Raw genomic sequence first — 15743 nt, forward strand, 5'->3', positions numbered from 1 at the left:
ATTGAAAACAAGGATAATAAGCTTTGCACCAGCTAAGGCTAATTAGCGTGCAGGCAGTCATTTATGATTAAGCCATGCAAAACATTTGCTAGGAGCGCAGGAGCTGAATGCTATAGAACACAGCAAAGGCTCAAGGCACAGAGAAGTTAAGTGACTTGCCCAGTTTGACACAGCAATTCAGTGACAGAGGTAGAAATAGACTGCTCAGTTCTCTCTCTCAAAACAGATCTAATCTCTAGATCATACTTTGATCTCACTTCAGTAGCACAAAATAAAACCCCCTCTGTTCATGCTATAAGTCATTACAGAAATTACTTTCAAGTTACAGGCTCACCATTATCACATCACTGCAAGATCAAACAAAAAAGAGGGCAGTAGGAGAGGAAAAGAAGGGTTACTTTGTGCCATTTATTTCCACAGTCTGCTCAACAAAGCCAAAGAGGAAAAACATTTTTTTATTTTAGACAGATGCCTTTTACAACACATCAAACAATTCTCATGGGCGTATGTCAGAGACATTTTACTACAAAGGCTTTGTCCTTTGCATTCATGGCAGACCGGATGTTTATCTGGATTTTCCATTCCCTAAATTCAAGATCAAATTGGGATCTCCATTAAGAGAGTGGCAGAAGTACATCAACGAAGTCCAAACTACACAATCATTAGTGAAAAGAAAGCATTAAATCAACATGTTCCTGTGCTAAGGCTGTGGTGGGGGGGGGAGTTTCTGCCATCTCAAAAGGAATTTCTGGAGAAGGAAACAGCCTATTTTCAATGTGCTGGCTTTGAAGGAAGGCAGTATGAGGAAACAGTTGCCTTTCCTAATGGATTTTACTGCTAGTAGATGTTTAAGTCCTCCATGCAAAGCCTGTGGCCCAGAAATCATGAAGACAACATTGTACTAATTACTGCATGACATCACACACATATATTGTGCTCTCCGCATGCCCAGAGCAATGCTCCAATTTGTTTATTTATAAGTTCAGTTTGTAATTCTCTAAATTATCAATCACAACAAAGAACATTACACACAGAGACAAACAACATTTAACATTGTGACATACTCTTCCACTCTTGGGCCAACATTCAACAGCATCTTGCATTTCCTCTCTCCTCCCTCTGCCCTCTGGTACACATTGTCTCAGCCCCCAGAATTCTATGGTGGCTTTCCAAAAACTCTTGTATCCTGCCTGAATGAGGCCTTCTCCTTTCTAGGAACAAACCAGGTCCGTGCTGTTGTGCCAAGACAATACTCCCAGCTTCTCTGCAGGCAATGGGCGACAGTACGGGATGGTGCGCACCACTCCTGCAGGCTGATCTGCTCCATTCCATGGGAATGGCCAGGCCTGAAGGTTTTCCAGTCTCCAAAAGCCATCACCAACAGCAGAAGTATCAACCACCTGTCCCCAAGCCCAATTCCTCCACTCTTTGCACTTAGGCTGACACTGACCTCCCACAAGATATTCTGTCCCCTGAGATCACTGTAGATTTAGATGCTTCACTTGACAGGAAATTTCATTGTGAACCAGGAGGACATCATTCCCCTACACTTACAGCAGAAAAAGAGGATAGGCAGAAAGAGCAAAGAAGTCTGAGGTCCTTTAATTTGCTTCTGTTTGGAATACCAAAAGTCCCTCAATTCTTCTCTATGCCAATTCTGTTGTAGATTGGAGTAACTGTTCTTCAGTTCTACTGGGTGACCCTGGTTTCTCAAGAAGGTAATCCACCAGATAATCCTACACTTACTGTCTGGCTCCCACCACTACTGTCCCTTTATAGTCTCATACAGCATTTTCCAAGTATCGGCACATCAGTTCGTCTATTATCCTTGCTTTCACCACCAAAGAACTGACGGACCCACCCATCAGGCTCCAGAAAATGTGTGTAGCTGTATCCACAAAGAACAGGACTCATGTTTGTTAATGGTAGCAGTAACTCCCTCCCCAGTGAGTTTGAACAGCCTCCCCCTCCAGGTTAAATCAAAAAGCTCTAGTTCTCCTTCAAAGATGCCAGTGGATGGATGTGCCACCCCAAAACTCCCACCTCTCAGATCATATACTGCTTATGTGAAAATGGTGGGTAAGCTTCTGGCAGCTTTTGCAGTTCAAAACAGGCTGGGGAAAAGCAGCATGCAATTTTCTGGCAACAACAATATATGTATTGGATATATACGCACCCATGAGTCTATCTGTGATGTTAACTCAAACTATAACAACAACAACAACAAAAAACCAAAACCAAAACCCCAAAACAACCAACCCAAACCAAACCCCAGGCTTTCCTGTGTAGTAAAAAGAGTGTTAAAGAGCATGTGGGAATTTCATCTGTTTTTACATCACACTTAAGTTGGCCCTAAGCCCCTTCCATAGCAGGTAATTAGGACAGATATGTTAGCAGCAGCATCAACCCAAGGCTGATACTGACTGCAGATATTGTAATACATGAAGATGGAGCAAGATGAAGGTGAGTCAGCAGAATAGGTTTGTCTTCTATGCAGTGCCCTAAAATTTGGCTATTACAAGAAATTACACTAACAATGAATCACTGCTCTGTACACATCATTGTTTTGTACAGAATTTTTCCATGGTGAGGAAGTCCTTGTTAGGTTTTACAATTTTATGCTACACTTTTATCTCAAAACATGTCCCAGAGCATCCAGCTGACCCTGTGCAGGAAAGTATTAGAAGTACATGTGAATTCTATTCTCTCCAATAAGAACTCTGAGTAAGGCACTCCACAGGTACGTGTAACAACCCCTCCATATTCCACCCGGAAAAGACAAAATAGTTTGCAACAAGAAATTACAGCAAAGAAGTTGAAAATAACTGGATCAATGGAATGCTCATAAAATGGAGATTTATCTCATGACAAATGCACAAAGATTGCCTGGATTTTTTCTGAGATATTTTATTTTTTTTTTCCACATAATTTGTTTGCTAGTGGACATATTTTCAGAAGGAATATTCTCATTTTAAAATGCTTACATTATGATTAGAATTGCTAAGCTTGCTCTGCTCTGGAAACTTTAAAAAACATCCTGGCAAATTACTGTTTAAAAAGCTCCCAAGATTTTAAAGGTTGAAGGGGAGGTAATCCAAAGTCATCTGTAGCAAAACATGTTTAAAATGTATTTAATGGCTATTAAATGTTGAAAATTCAGTACAGGAGATGTCCTGATAATAGAAAAATCCTCCCTCTTGCAAATAACAACAGTAACGAGGCATTGTTGCACAAGGGGAAAAAGAAGATAAGCATTTCATCCTGAATATTCTTCCCCTTGGACAATACAGCCTTTGGGAAACGGTGATATTACCCAGGTCTTTAAATAGTGAAGTTTCCAAACAAAAGGTTGTGAAAAAAGATTTGAAGAAACTATGTTTATAATTAATGATAGAGCTTGGAAGAAACCCAACAATGAAAGCAATTCTTGTTTTCTAACCTGGAGAACAAGCTTTCTGTAAACACGCACAGTGAAGGAGATTACCACAGTAATGAAGCAAAGCAATGAAGTGAAACAGGGTACACATACTATACTTGAAAAGGTTTCAGACTTTCAGCTATTCTGAGCCAAAATGCAAGCTATCTAGCACAGATAGATTTGGGATGTAACGTCAGTGGAAATCTGTGGAGACAGCCTTGCTGTTACATCAATACAGCTCCATGATCCCAAAATGATCCTGCTTCCATCCATAGCTATTCCTGGGTGGGACATTTCTACTATCTTTCCAGTGTCCTGTAAGTCAGCACTGCATAGAACTGAGGTAGCTGAATTGCATTTGTTCTTTTTAGCATGTGCTGTTTTCACACATTCACTGCTAGTGCTCTGAATGAAGCTTTAGTCTAGCTATGGAGGAGGAAGAAAAAAAAAAAAAAAAAAAAGTGGTTTCAGTTTTGCAAAAGCCAAACCAAAGCTGTTTCAGTTCCAGGTCCCATTTTTTCTGAACCCTGAAAGTTAAAGCCTGGGTGGTTTGGATAAGTGCTTCTAATTCTAGCATACCCCTATTTAAAATAAGAGGGAGGATTTGTTTTTAAAAAGCTAAAACTAGGATGGTCTGGAACGAAGTCTCTGAAGACATTTAGGGAGGATTCAGATAAACAATTCCATCCTCCCCCCACCTCTTATATATCTCATGAATTTTTATCCTATCCCTTCCTTGCTTTCTCTCAGATATTGTTTGCTTTCCTTCAATTTCCAATGGAGCTTGAAATTAGATTTCTTTTACTTCCTTGTTCTCAAACAAAGCTCTGAACCTCACATCTTGGCGTAAGTTAACTCCCAGACTGAGTCACTGAGTTACCTTCCACCTCTGTACCTGATCTGGTTGAAACCATGCAACAGAAATCACCATGTATCCCTTTTTCTATCTCACACCATCATTATTTGATTTTTGGAAGGAAAATTCTGATTTTAGTTGGACAGAAATAGAACCATCTAATTGTAATGATTTTATTCCCAATTTATGACAGCAGAAATTGGCCCACAGTGTGACTCAAGATAGAAACAGTATTAATTGTCACAATTTATAACTTCATCAAGAGTTAACTTGGGAACTGCAAGCTGGCAGCAATAATTCATACATTGCTGCAAACTGTGTTTTCATCATTTTTGTTGATCCTGGCAAAATGCTTGTTTTGGTTTTCTGCATGTTGCAGTCATTAGTATAACATAGTATAGCCACTCATATATTTAGGGGAAGGTCACTTTTATTCAACTGATTAGGTAGTGGGAAGTTAAATAAACAAGCAAGTAAGAGACATCAGCAATCCCACTCCTTGATCCATGCCAAAGTGAATTATAAGAGCTGGTTGGCTCAATTAAGGAAAAGTCAAGCAGTGATTATATCAGATGGAGGAAAGAGGACATTACATTTCCTTTTACTGGAGGATTACCTGGAACGCTGCTCCTTGATAATGGCTGCATACATCCGTAAAGCTGGAGGTGTTTAAAGACAAGCTAGCACGTAGTTAGTAACTATGACATTAGCAAGATTACTCATCATGTTCATAACAATGAAAATTTCCTATTGAGAATTCACTGAGCAGAAAGTAACAGAATCATGACTATTTATTTACAGCTGTTTGGAGTGCCTTTCCAAGGCATGAAAGAACACTGTCCTTGAAAATTATATTTGGAGGGAAGTAAATGTCCATGTTTTTCATTTTGCAAGTTTGTAACCGTAAAAGTTACAAAACAAGTCACTTTTGAGAAGTACTCATCTTTTACGCTCATTAGATTGCAATCCAGTGATGACTGAACATGATATTTAAACAGTAGTGTTTTTGCCAATGAGTTACATGATCAACATGAACTGCTAACGTTTTCTATTCTAAACCTTCTCAAAATGTCAAGTGTTCTTGTCAGCTGAGTGGAAGTGGCATAAAAGTAACTTTTGAAGTTGCTGTTGATGAGATACCCTTGGGGAACTTAGTATTTATACTGAAATCATATTCACAATATGCTCTAATCTCCCCTGCTGCAGAAGGATTAGACTCTTAACTCTCATTTCCATTAATGGCAATGTAGCACAGCCTGGGTCTTCCTTCCAAAAAAGACACTGGGCATTCTTCAATACCACAAGTCTTATTTCTTTAATTTTCTCAAACTGTAAGAAAATAAAAACATAAACAAAGGAAATTTCTTTTGAAACTTAGTCCTGGTAACTAACTTTGTTACAACCGTCATAATTGCAGCATTGTTAATTTTTATTACTTTTTTGACACAACAAAACTCCAAAACAGCAAAGAAATTGATAGTTGTCTGAGTCACACTGGCTGTAGCAGACTCACTTTTTCTTCAGTGCCAGTTTCTTCTGCCAGTTAAAACATCAGAAAAAGGTGAGAAAGACGGTGCATTACCTGAGGTCCTTGCCAAGGATGCGGAAGACCTGGGTTCGTTCCCTGCTCACCCATGGTTATCACGTGTCATACAGAGCTATTTCCAATAACATACCAAGGAAAAACTTGGACATGCCTGCCCAGAGGTCTCACAGCCTTGCTCAAGTGCCTCCAGAACTCTGTTGGCATTTGTTAGGCACAGTTGTCCCTCTTTGTTTTCACCCTGTTGCCCCAGGAAGGATCATGGGCTTCCAGGCTTTTGCCCAAAACCAGTGCTGATGGTGGATGTTACACTATTTACAGCAAAAGCCATGAGCTAGTTTTCTTCTTAAGTTTCAGTGAAGTAAGATCACCACCAACATTGTATTTCCAGCACTGTGGGCCTTACATGTTGACACGTGTCAAGATAAAGTATTTTTTGGAGTCTCTTTCTTGACTAATGAACAAACTTTTTTACTCACAGTATTTTCCAAAAGTCTAGTTAGAGAGGTGGATCTTTATGGACTACTAGCAGAGGGACAGTGTGCTTGTGATCAATGTCCCAAAGTCTCTGCTCACTCACTGAAAGGCAAAACTGGTATTTTATGCTGTTTTTTTCATGCACAAATGTCTGATTGCAGGAACAAATAGTAGTATTTTGGACAGGGAGAAGTCAGTTTTCAGGTTTAGCACAGTTGATCCAGAGTAAGTTCAGTGGCATGTAATTTGTCACAAAGCATAAGTGTTTGTGAAGATGAGCTTTTATACATGTTTATACATGGATAAAGTACAAACAAGTAGGGCGGAATTTGGTATGTATTTTATTATATCTGAGTTTGTATCCACATTTTTTCATTTGACCTGTAGCAAATGTTAGGATATTGATTCCATTAAATAAATATTTCAAAATTCGAGTGCTTTCAAATTGCTAACTGCTCATTGTCATCATTTAGTAACAATCAGTCCCAATGTCTGTGTAACAAGTAATCCATGTCTAAACTGGTTTTCACACTGCTGAAAAGTAAAAGTTCAAGGATGCTGGAAGAACAAGTAGGCCTCCAAAAACATTTCAGGGTCATTTCACATGTTTGATCACGCCTGCTATTGTAACTGTGTTATTCACTGCCGGATTTAAAAGCCTGATTTCATGCAGGTAATATCATACTTTACAGCACCGTAGCCTCATTTACACTGCATTCACAAACATAGCAAGTGGGTTTAAAAACACACAGGGATATTCAGCAAGTAGGTTAACCCACATCCAGAGATGTCCAGAATGTGGGTTAAGTACAGGTAGAAGAGTACAGCTGCCACATCCAGGTCAATGAGATGCATCTGGGTTCCCAGCCCATCCTTACCTCAGCTGGCTTCCTCTGTAAACCAGGCAACTGGGCCAGTTGGTGTTGCTGCTTTGCAGCTCAACCTGCAAGCAGAGCATTTGCACTCCCGTTAGCCCTAACTACTTAATACAGTCTTGACAGTAGTGAAGCCTGGCATTTTGCAGTACTGACTCACTACCACGAAGTATGAAATTAATCTTTAGAATATCACATAAGTTAGGAGCTTTCTTCATTGGTAACAAGGATCACAAAACCCTCAATAAACCACAGATCCATAAATACAACAAAAACCATACCACCAGTATGAATTTTTAACTGAAACGTCAGAAGCCAAGGGACTGGCTAGAAGCAAGAGGCTCCTAATGATTGTACAAAATAATCATAATCTAATGCTCATAATTTTCAGGTGATCTATTTAATCTTCACACGCACCCACAATGAAGGAAAGCAAAACAATTCTGTCTGGGCTGCATAGGGACTACGAGGCAGCAGGAATATGGGATCTGCCCAGAGCCAGCATGAAGAGCCTGGAATGCCTGGCTGCCAGCCCCGTTCTCAAAATACATCACTTCTTTCTAGAGGCAGCAGCTGTTTGTTTGTTCTCTGACACTTATAGAGCATCTAAGATTATTTCCATTGAAGATAATAATCTGTCCAGTCCAGTGGGAACAAAATTGTGTCATAAATGTTTAATCTGGTCCAGTTTCACTGAAGAGTCCTGGTAAACTCATGGTTGCACACCACGCTGTAATTACCAGTTTCAATTTGGGAAGCTGACTGGCACACCATGAAGGCCGGGACAATAGCACAAGAGCTGTGAGTTCAGCTCTTTGTTCTACCACAGGAGTGGCCAATCTTCTGGCCTGGACAATTCCTGTAGCCTAAAATACGGCTGACGGTTATGCACGTCATGAATCCTCCCATGCCATCACTGGAGGTGTGTGCATCATGCAAGCAAAAGGCAAGCATTTCCCCAGCCCATGACTGATGCATGCACTGGAGACATGTGAAAGCACAAGGCCTTAGGAACAAAGGCTTCTTCTAGGATATGGACATCTCTCTGCATTTCAGTTGTGTGATGGGCTTGTCTGTCCCATGAGAAAGGGGACATTTTGGGGTCAGTCATAGAACTGTAGAATGACTTGGGTTGGAAGGGACTTTAAAGATTTTGTAGTTCCAACATCATGAGCAGGGACACCTTCCACCAGACCAGGTTGCTCAAAGCCCCGTCCAACCAGGCCTTGAACACTTCCAGGGAGGGGGCAGCCACAAAGTCTCTGGGCAACCTCTTCCATTGCCTCACCACCCTCATAGTGAAGAATTTCTTCCTTGTATCTAACGTAAATCTACCCTTTTTCAGTTTAAAACCATTACCTCTCATCCTATCACTATGCTCTCTGATAAAGAGTCCCTCCTCATCTTTTCTGTAGGTCCTCTCTAAGTACTAGAAGGCTGCTCTATAACATCTCCCCCAGAGCCTTCTCTTCTCCAGGCTGAACAACCCCAACTCTCTCAGCCTGTCCTCATAGGGGAGGTGCTCCAGCCCCCTCATCATCTTTGTGGCCTCCTCTGGACCAGCTTGGTCAGGTCCACGTCCTTATGTTGGGGGCCCCAGAGCTGGACACAGCACTGCAAGTGGGGTCTCACCAGAGTGGAGCAGAGGGGGAGAATCCCCTCCCTCGACCTGTTGGCCACACTTCTCTTGATGCAGCCCAGGACACTGTTGGCTTTCTGGGCTGTGAGCGCACATTGCTGGCTCAGGGTCAGTTTTCCACCCACTAACACCCCCAAGTCCTTCTTCGCAGGGCTGTTCTCAACCCACTCCTCGCCCGGCCTGTATTTGTGCTTGGGATTGCCCTGACCCCTGTGCAGGACCTTGCACTTGGCCTTGTTTGAACTTCATGAGGTTTGCATGGTCCCACCTCTCAAGCCTGTCCAGGTCCCCCTGGATGGCATCCCTTCCCTCCAGGGTGTCATCTGCACCACACAGCTGGGTGTCGTCAGCAAACTTGCTGAGGGTGCACTCAGTCCCACAGCTTGTGTCACCAACAAAGTTGTTAAAAGATGTTAAACAGAGACCTAAGGTAAGTGGCAAAGAAGACGTCATAGACGGGAGGAATTGTCCCAGCAAGCAGGATCCAGATTTGAAGCCCCAGGTAGGATTTCCTTGTTATGCTCTGGTCTTTTTGTGAGACTTCAGGCAAAACATAAGCATTTAAATTTTTCCACAAAAAATTACAGATTTATTTCTTTTTTTAAACTGAGATGTTCACCAAAATTTGATCATTTTAAAGCAGCTGGTGGACAGTATCTTGTGACTGCAAGAAAGACCCTCAGTGCTTCAGACTTTCAGCAAGTTCCTACACAAGCAGGAGACACGAGCCACTGACATTTTTATATCAAAAACTGTAGCATTTAAATGATCAAACTAATTTCTATTGAAGAAATTTGTTGTTATTATTGGTGGGTTTTTTGAGCAGAGGTAGGCAGAGTGAAAATAGACGTCAATCTGACCGCGTATTACAAACATTTTCTTTCTCTTGCCTTTCTTACCAGATCTGGCTCTTTCTATATGTCCATAGGGCACAGTGAAATGCCTATACTGAGGCAATCTTGAGTTGCAGGCTAGCCACTTCGGACACTTGTCACTGAAAAAATACAGGTACCGTGAAATGATAATAAAGCCCACCTAAAACTCCAAAAATGTGTCAAACAGCTAATTCTGGGTCTTGTAATAACATACAGTTACCACGTAAAGCCCAAGCCGTCTGCACATTGACAAGATGGTTTAATCCAGTAATAAAGTGGGCTAAAATGATTATTACAGCTAATAGTATTTTTAACTGAAGTGAAACTATAGAAAAGAAGCTACACAAACATATTGATTTCAGCTGTGCCTCCCTGACAAGTCTGTATAGATTTTGTTATTTATGGCCCATTTTTCCAGAAAGAACCCAAGGGTCACAAATGTAGAAATCCCTGGTTGTACAAAATGGATGGTTGTGCATCAAAATGAGGGATTTGCATGTTTAACTGCCCATATTTGTATCCTTCTACCCAGTTTGCATATGCAAAGGCAAAGATTGTTATATTTATCAATGCATAAATGAAAGGAGGAGAGATAAATGACCTGGTTTGCAGAGGTGCTGAGCACATGCAGTTCCCATTTATTTCAACTGGAGTGTGAAAAACAGGCCCTAAGTGACTGGCCCAAGCTCACACAATGCATAATTGCTTGTGCCAGGAAAAAAATCCAGAAATCCTTCCAGTCTAATCCTTCCAGTCTAAACTCTAGACACAGCCTTTCCCAGAAAAAAAAAATACAAAAAAAAAACCCAAAAACCCAACAAACAAACAAAAAGAAAAACAAAACACCACCAAAAAAACCCAACTCTGTACAACAGCCTGACCCCTCTCTTATTCCTACCTTAGCTTGCTAAGAGAATAAAAAAAAAATGGGACAGGAAAAACTCCTGCATAATCTTTAATGACTAGCAAATAATGCCAAGTAGGGTAAGTAAATATGTGTGAAGCATTGCTCACACACCCAGCAACTTGCATGTGTGTCACAGATGGTTTTAGTGGAGAGCCAAAAAGAGAAAGAGAAAAAGGAAAGGGAAAACAAGTAACAGTCCAGATAAAGAGTAAGATAGGAAGAGAAACAAAGACATATTCTAGTATTTAAATAAATAAATAAATCCCTTAAAAATGCTACAAAAAACAATGATAAAAAAACCATAGAACCATTCTCTCTCCTTGATAACATGTAGGCTAATCTCTACATAAATAGAAATAACAGCCCTTTGAAATGGCAATGATTTGCTTGGAAAACATTCATTAAAAACGTCCTGCAATTATTGACTCTATCATTATTTCTTGGCAGCAGCTGAGTCTCACTGCATCTTATGTTGTTTTTCCAATGAAAAGCAAAGCATTGTTTGGAAAAAAAAAAAAAAGAAAAAAACCCAACAAAACAACAACAACAACAACAAAAAACTAAAAACAAAACAAAAAAAAAGCCAAAAAAACCACAAGGACATTGTATTTGAAATATGTGCTTGGTGACATGGATCTGATTGCCCAAAGGAATCAGGGTACATATATTTGTATTATTGTACACGTGAGTAGCTTGAATCATGTACTGCTCGCTCTCTTTGTTTGGATTATGCAGCTTGGCTGGGCAGCCATCCAAAAGATTCACATTAAATTCTAGCTATATTCAGCACAAAAGTCATCTAGCATCAGAGGATCAAAGTTACATCAACCAACAAGCACTAAGGAATTGATAAGCCACTAAAATTAGGTCATCTCCTAGCAGCTGCTTTTGATGGATGAAGTAGAATTTAGCCTCAGGTTTTCTATTTAAAGATCTGTTACAGCATCTTTTCCTGCAGCTACAATGAGAACACAACAAAGTATAATGCTTCTGATTAAATGTTTAATCATTACTCTTTACTCTCTTCTCTTCTGATTGTTTCTGCCATGGCACAGATTTACTGCACACACTATTTGCAGCTTTCCTAGCCCTTTTTAAACTGACATTAAAACAGTAAAGATTTTTAATTCCTAGGTTGTAAAAACTAAGAGATGATTTTAAAAAAATGTAGATAAAAATCTTGCAAAGCTGTTTACTTATCATACTTAGAGAGATAGATTATCACTTACTGGAACTAAAATGAATCTCTATGCAATTAACCCACTACCGTGTCCACTAGAAGAATCACCACATCCACTAGGAACTGTAAGAATACAAAAGTACATATACATGCAGAAGTACATGTGGGGCTACAGAAATTTTTACATATTTGTGATTTTATTTGTGGCTACCTTTGGGGATATTATCTAATCAATCTAATCAACACATACTTTTAAAGGTATTCGCTAGTGCATTAGGCTATCTTAGGTCATTAGTGACTGGCATGATCGCTAGACAGAGTACAATAGATGCCCTACCAAGACATGCATGTGGTATCAGGGTAATACAAATGGTGCCACCATTAGCAGCTTAGAAGAGAGCCCAGAAGGAAATAAACAAAAGACCCTGAATTAGTTTCATATGCATAGAATCTGCCCTTGTCCTGTTCAGAATATGACCCAGGTCTGTGGGTTGCAGCCTGCACACAAAACCGTTGTGTCATCATCTGCATAAATGAAACTAATGCAGGACTTTGTTGCCAGGTTTTTCAATATGGCATCTCTCATATCTGTTAAAATTGCTAAAATCTAATTTAAATGATTTTGAGAAACACAGGAAGGAAAAAGAAAGAACATCTGCCCAATATAAAAGATGAAGTCAACAGTTTTCTGCCTTTTCAAGTCAAAACATGATGGGGAAGAAAGATTGAAAATTACAGTACATGACAATGTCACATCAGACACGTAACTTAAGTTTCTACAAATGATGGACACGTGTATGCCACTCTATATCAGTCATACTCTCTGCTCCCTTGTGCTAGCCTAGTAAGTGGGCTGTTGCTGGGTAAATTTTCTAAGAGGTGGAAACTCCCTGTGTGTTTCCATTCCAAATTTGGTGTGCCCAGTCTTTATTACTTGAGAAAGCAGCATTAGGCACTGTAGTTCAAAGTCTAGATCTAGCTTTTTCCAGCTACATACCTCTTTTCAGTAGAAAACCTAAACTGAGGCAGAGGGAGAGTATGTAATACGTCTGGAGTAGACAACACATCTGAAAATTTTTCTGTTCACAGAAGAATCTTTATGAGCAGAATGTAAATGAGTTTAATTTATCAGTGGTGCTTAGTACTGCAGTCTGCTTGGATCTCAAGCTAATCAGCTTTCTTTTTTGCTCAGGGCCTCAGAGAAAAAGCCAGCCAGGGAGCCAGCTTGTAGGTGCCTATCTGGCTTATGGAGTAGGACATCTGGCGAGATGGGAATGCTTTGATGCCACATAAATTTCTGACAACCTCAGCTGAAGGCTGTCTGTCATAACATCTGCTGTCTTACTGTGCTATGACCATGCTTTTTCCCTATGCACTGAGCATATCTGATATTATACCATGTAAATCTTAGGATTTCAGTTTTAACCGGCCTAACAAGAAGTGGGAAAAAAGTGCCTTTTTTGCCCTCTAGCTGCCTTCTTCAGCTCATCTTAGCATTAACTTCCTTTCTGCTCATTTGTTTACTAACAGAGTTACCTCATCATCTACTAATAACTGTGTGCTCAAGGCAAATCGGGCCAAAGATGCCAGAACATAACAAGAGTTAGCTTACTTTGTGACACTGCGTCTCTACATCAATCTATGGAAATAAACACAACGCCCTCTATTGTTAAACAAAATACCTGAATCCTTTTCAATGGAGTAAGGCCACATATTATCACTAGGTCCACAAATTTCATTTAACTCAGAATAGAAAAGAATAACATTTGCAGGACAAATTGTATTATCCTGGTCACTTTTTCTGGCAGTGGCTCTGATTTAAAATTAAACATATTACTGAGTATTTCCTGCTTTACAGCTATGCTTATTATTGACAGTGACAAACACAAATGAGAGTGGGAGTTTAGTATACATATTACACTGAGTCTGATACTAATCTCAACATGATGCAACACAAGTATCCATGACCATAAACTAAACCTCGATTGTTAAAGAACTGATCTGAAGCACTTTTAAAAAGTCCAACTGGCCAATTTATCATTTGACAACTCAAAGAATTACTTTTTTTTCTGCTTTTTCTTTGCAAAACATTTAGTTTCAGAAATTTATTTCCTTTCCCCTTTTTTTTCTTTTGGCAATTTGAAGCAACAAATGGTGTGATGATCCGAATTCGGGGATAATCTAATGAAGGAAGAATATTTGCCCTTCTCTTTTGTGCTGCTCCCAGATTTGCCAAATGTCAATATCCTTGAAAAGTTAAATGGGGAAAGAAATGAAGCACCAAAAAAAAAAAAATCACATAAAAAAAAAAATTCAGTGTAGTAATTTCTCTTTTTGTTCCACTTAATGATTAAAAGGGGGAAGGGAAATAACCTTTCCTCATCCCTCCCCATATTTAAGACATTTGTTTGGCATATCTAGAATTTCTAGTTTTGATAAAATGCTGTGCTTGTAAATATTATAGTTATCATTGTTATTTTGATAAATTGTATTTTGTTACTAAATAAAGTGAGGAATAATTGGAAACAGATCAAGTAACATTTTTATGAGCTGTAGTCCTATTCAGGTATGAAAGCACTAGTAGTTGTAGATCATCCCGCTTGCCCACACATGGTTGCTATGCATTATGTTCCAAAACACAAATGCACAAACCTACTGACATGAGTCGGTAAGAAGAGGAAAATTGTTACTTGTTTTCTTAGATGAGAGGACCTGCTTCTTTTAGGCCTCCTTGTCTATGTCAGAAGAGTTGTACGATCCTATCCATGTCTTCTTGGAAGGTCAATGTGTCCTATTTCCACTTAAAGGTCGAGCGTTTGGCAAGGAATGTTCTGATCTTCTAAGAATGAACAAATGTCGTGCAAGATCTCATTACAGAGATCCCTGCTTGCTAGCCTAAAAATCTTCATCGGGCAATCACTGTTTCTTGAGTATGCTTATGAATCGAGAGGAGCTTGCTACTTATGCAGTCTGCAGTACACTGTCCAGATATAAAAATCAGCTACAAGAGGGGAAAAGTGTTTATAGAAGAAAGGAAGATTATACACTGCCACATTTTGATGGGTCACTAATCTAAGAAAGCCATAGCGAAGATTATATGAGGTTTGGTTTGTGGTCATGTGCTCTGAGGAATCAGTCGTGCCAGCTGTCTTTCAGAGAGCACTGTCATTTTCCACACCCATGAACTGCACTGGAGAAGAAAACTGTGAAAAGAATAATAAGACTCACAAAATCAAGCCCTGGAACATGAGCAAATTAAGCAGCAGGATTAGGGTTTTCCACTGCCTTTTAATTGAGCCCCCCCGCCATCCTCCCCAAGCTCAGTTCCTGTGGCCGCGTTTAGTTACACATCTCATACCCACACGCGGGTGCATAATATAAAACATGGTCAGGCATTCTTCTGCTGGAACCTTGCCTTATTCCAGTGAATGGGCAGTTACTTGATACTCATGTTTATCCTACTCATTCAGCATGGGATCTCAGGTGTCATTTGCTGCATGCTTTCAAACCCTACAAGCAAAAGAGAATTTTATCTAGTTTTTACATCGTAATATGTTCACATTGTTTTCTGTTTGGTTTTATTCTTTAAATAAACCTGAATACATTTACTAAAAGTGAGATGTCATTATTTCCATTTTTAGATGCACAAGAAGCCATGTTTCAGCAGGAATAAAATCAAATTTGTCCACACTGTAAGCTAATTTGAGGGGCCAGTTTGAGATGCCAGCTACAGTTCTCAGTACTCGATAGCACTCCATATTTGCTGAACATGGTTCTCACTGCCATCAGTTTCTTCTGTGAGGGTTTAGCATTTCTGCAAATCAGATCAACACCTCTAAACATGGATATTCCTAAATCAAGAACCTAGTCTGCTTCCCCACCTATCCAGGATCCTTCTCTTCACCTGCTATTTCTCACCCTTTCAGTGACTGTATTGCACCAAAACTGCCATCTTCCTCCTCCTACCAGGGCA

The 15743-nt window shown here is 39.8% G+C and overlaps 1 long non-coding RNA gene across 1 annotated transcript; it reads right to left on the bottom strand.

Annotated features, from left to right (window-relative positions):
- Window positions 1–358: 358 nt before the first annotated feature.
- On the bottom strand, window positions 359–13963 carry LOC116965497. Its single transcript, XR_004409400.2, has 3 exons — window positions 9708–13963; window positions 7173–7237; window positions 359–5603 (listed from the first exon to the last, which is right to left on the bottom strand). It is a non-coding gene; the product is annotated as an uncharacterized LOC116965497 (long non-coding RNA).
- Window positions 13964–15743: the final 1780 nt, after the last annotated feature.

This window comes from Tyto alba, unplaced genomic scaffold (assembly GCF_018691265.1).
Source record: "Tyto alba isolate M040663 unplaced genomic scaffold, T.alba_DEE_v4.0 Super-Scaffold_13, whole genome shotgun sequence".
In the NCBI taxonomy this organism is placed as follows: Eukaryota; Metazoa; Chordata; class Aves; order Strigiformes; family Tytonidae; genus Tyto; species Tyto alba.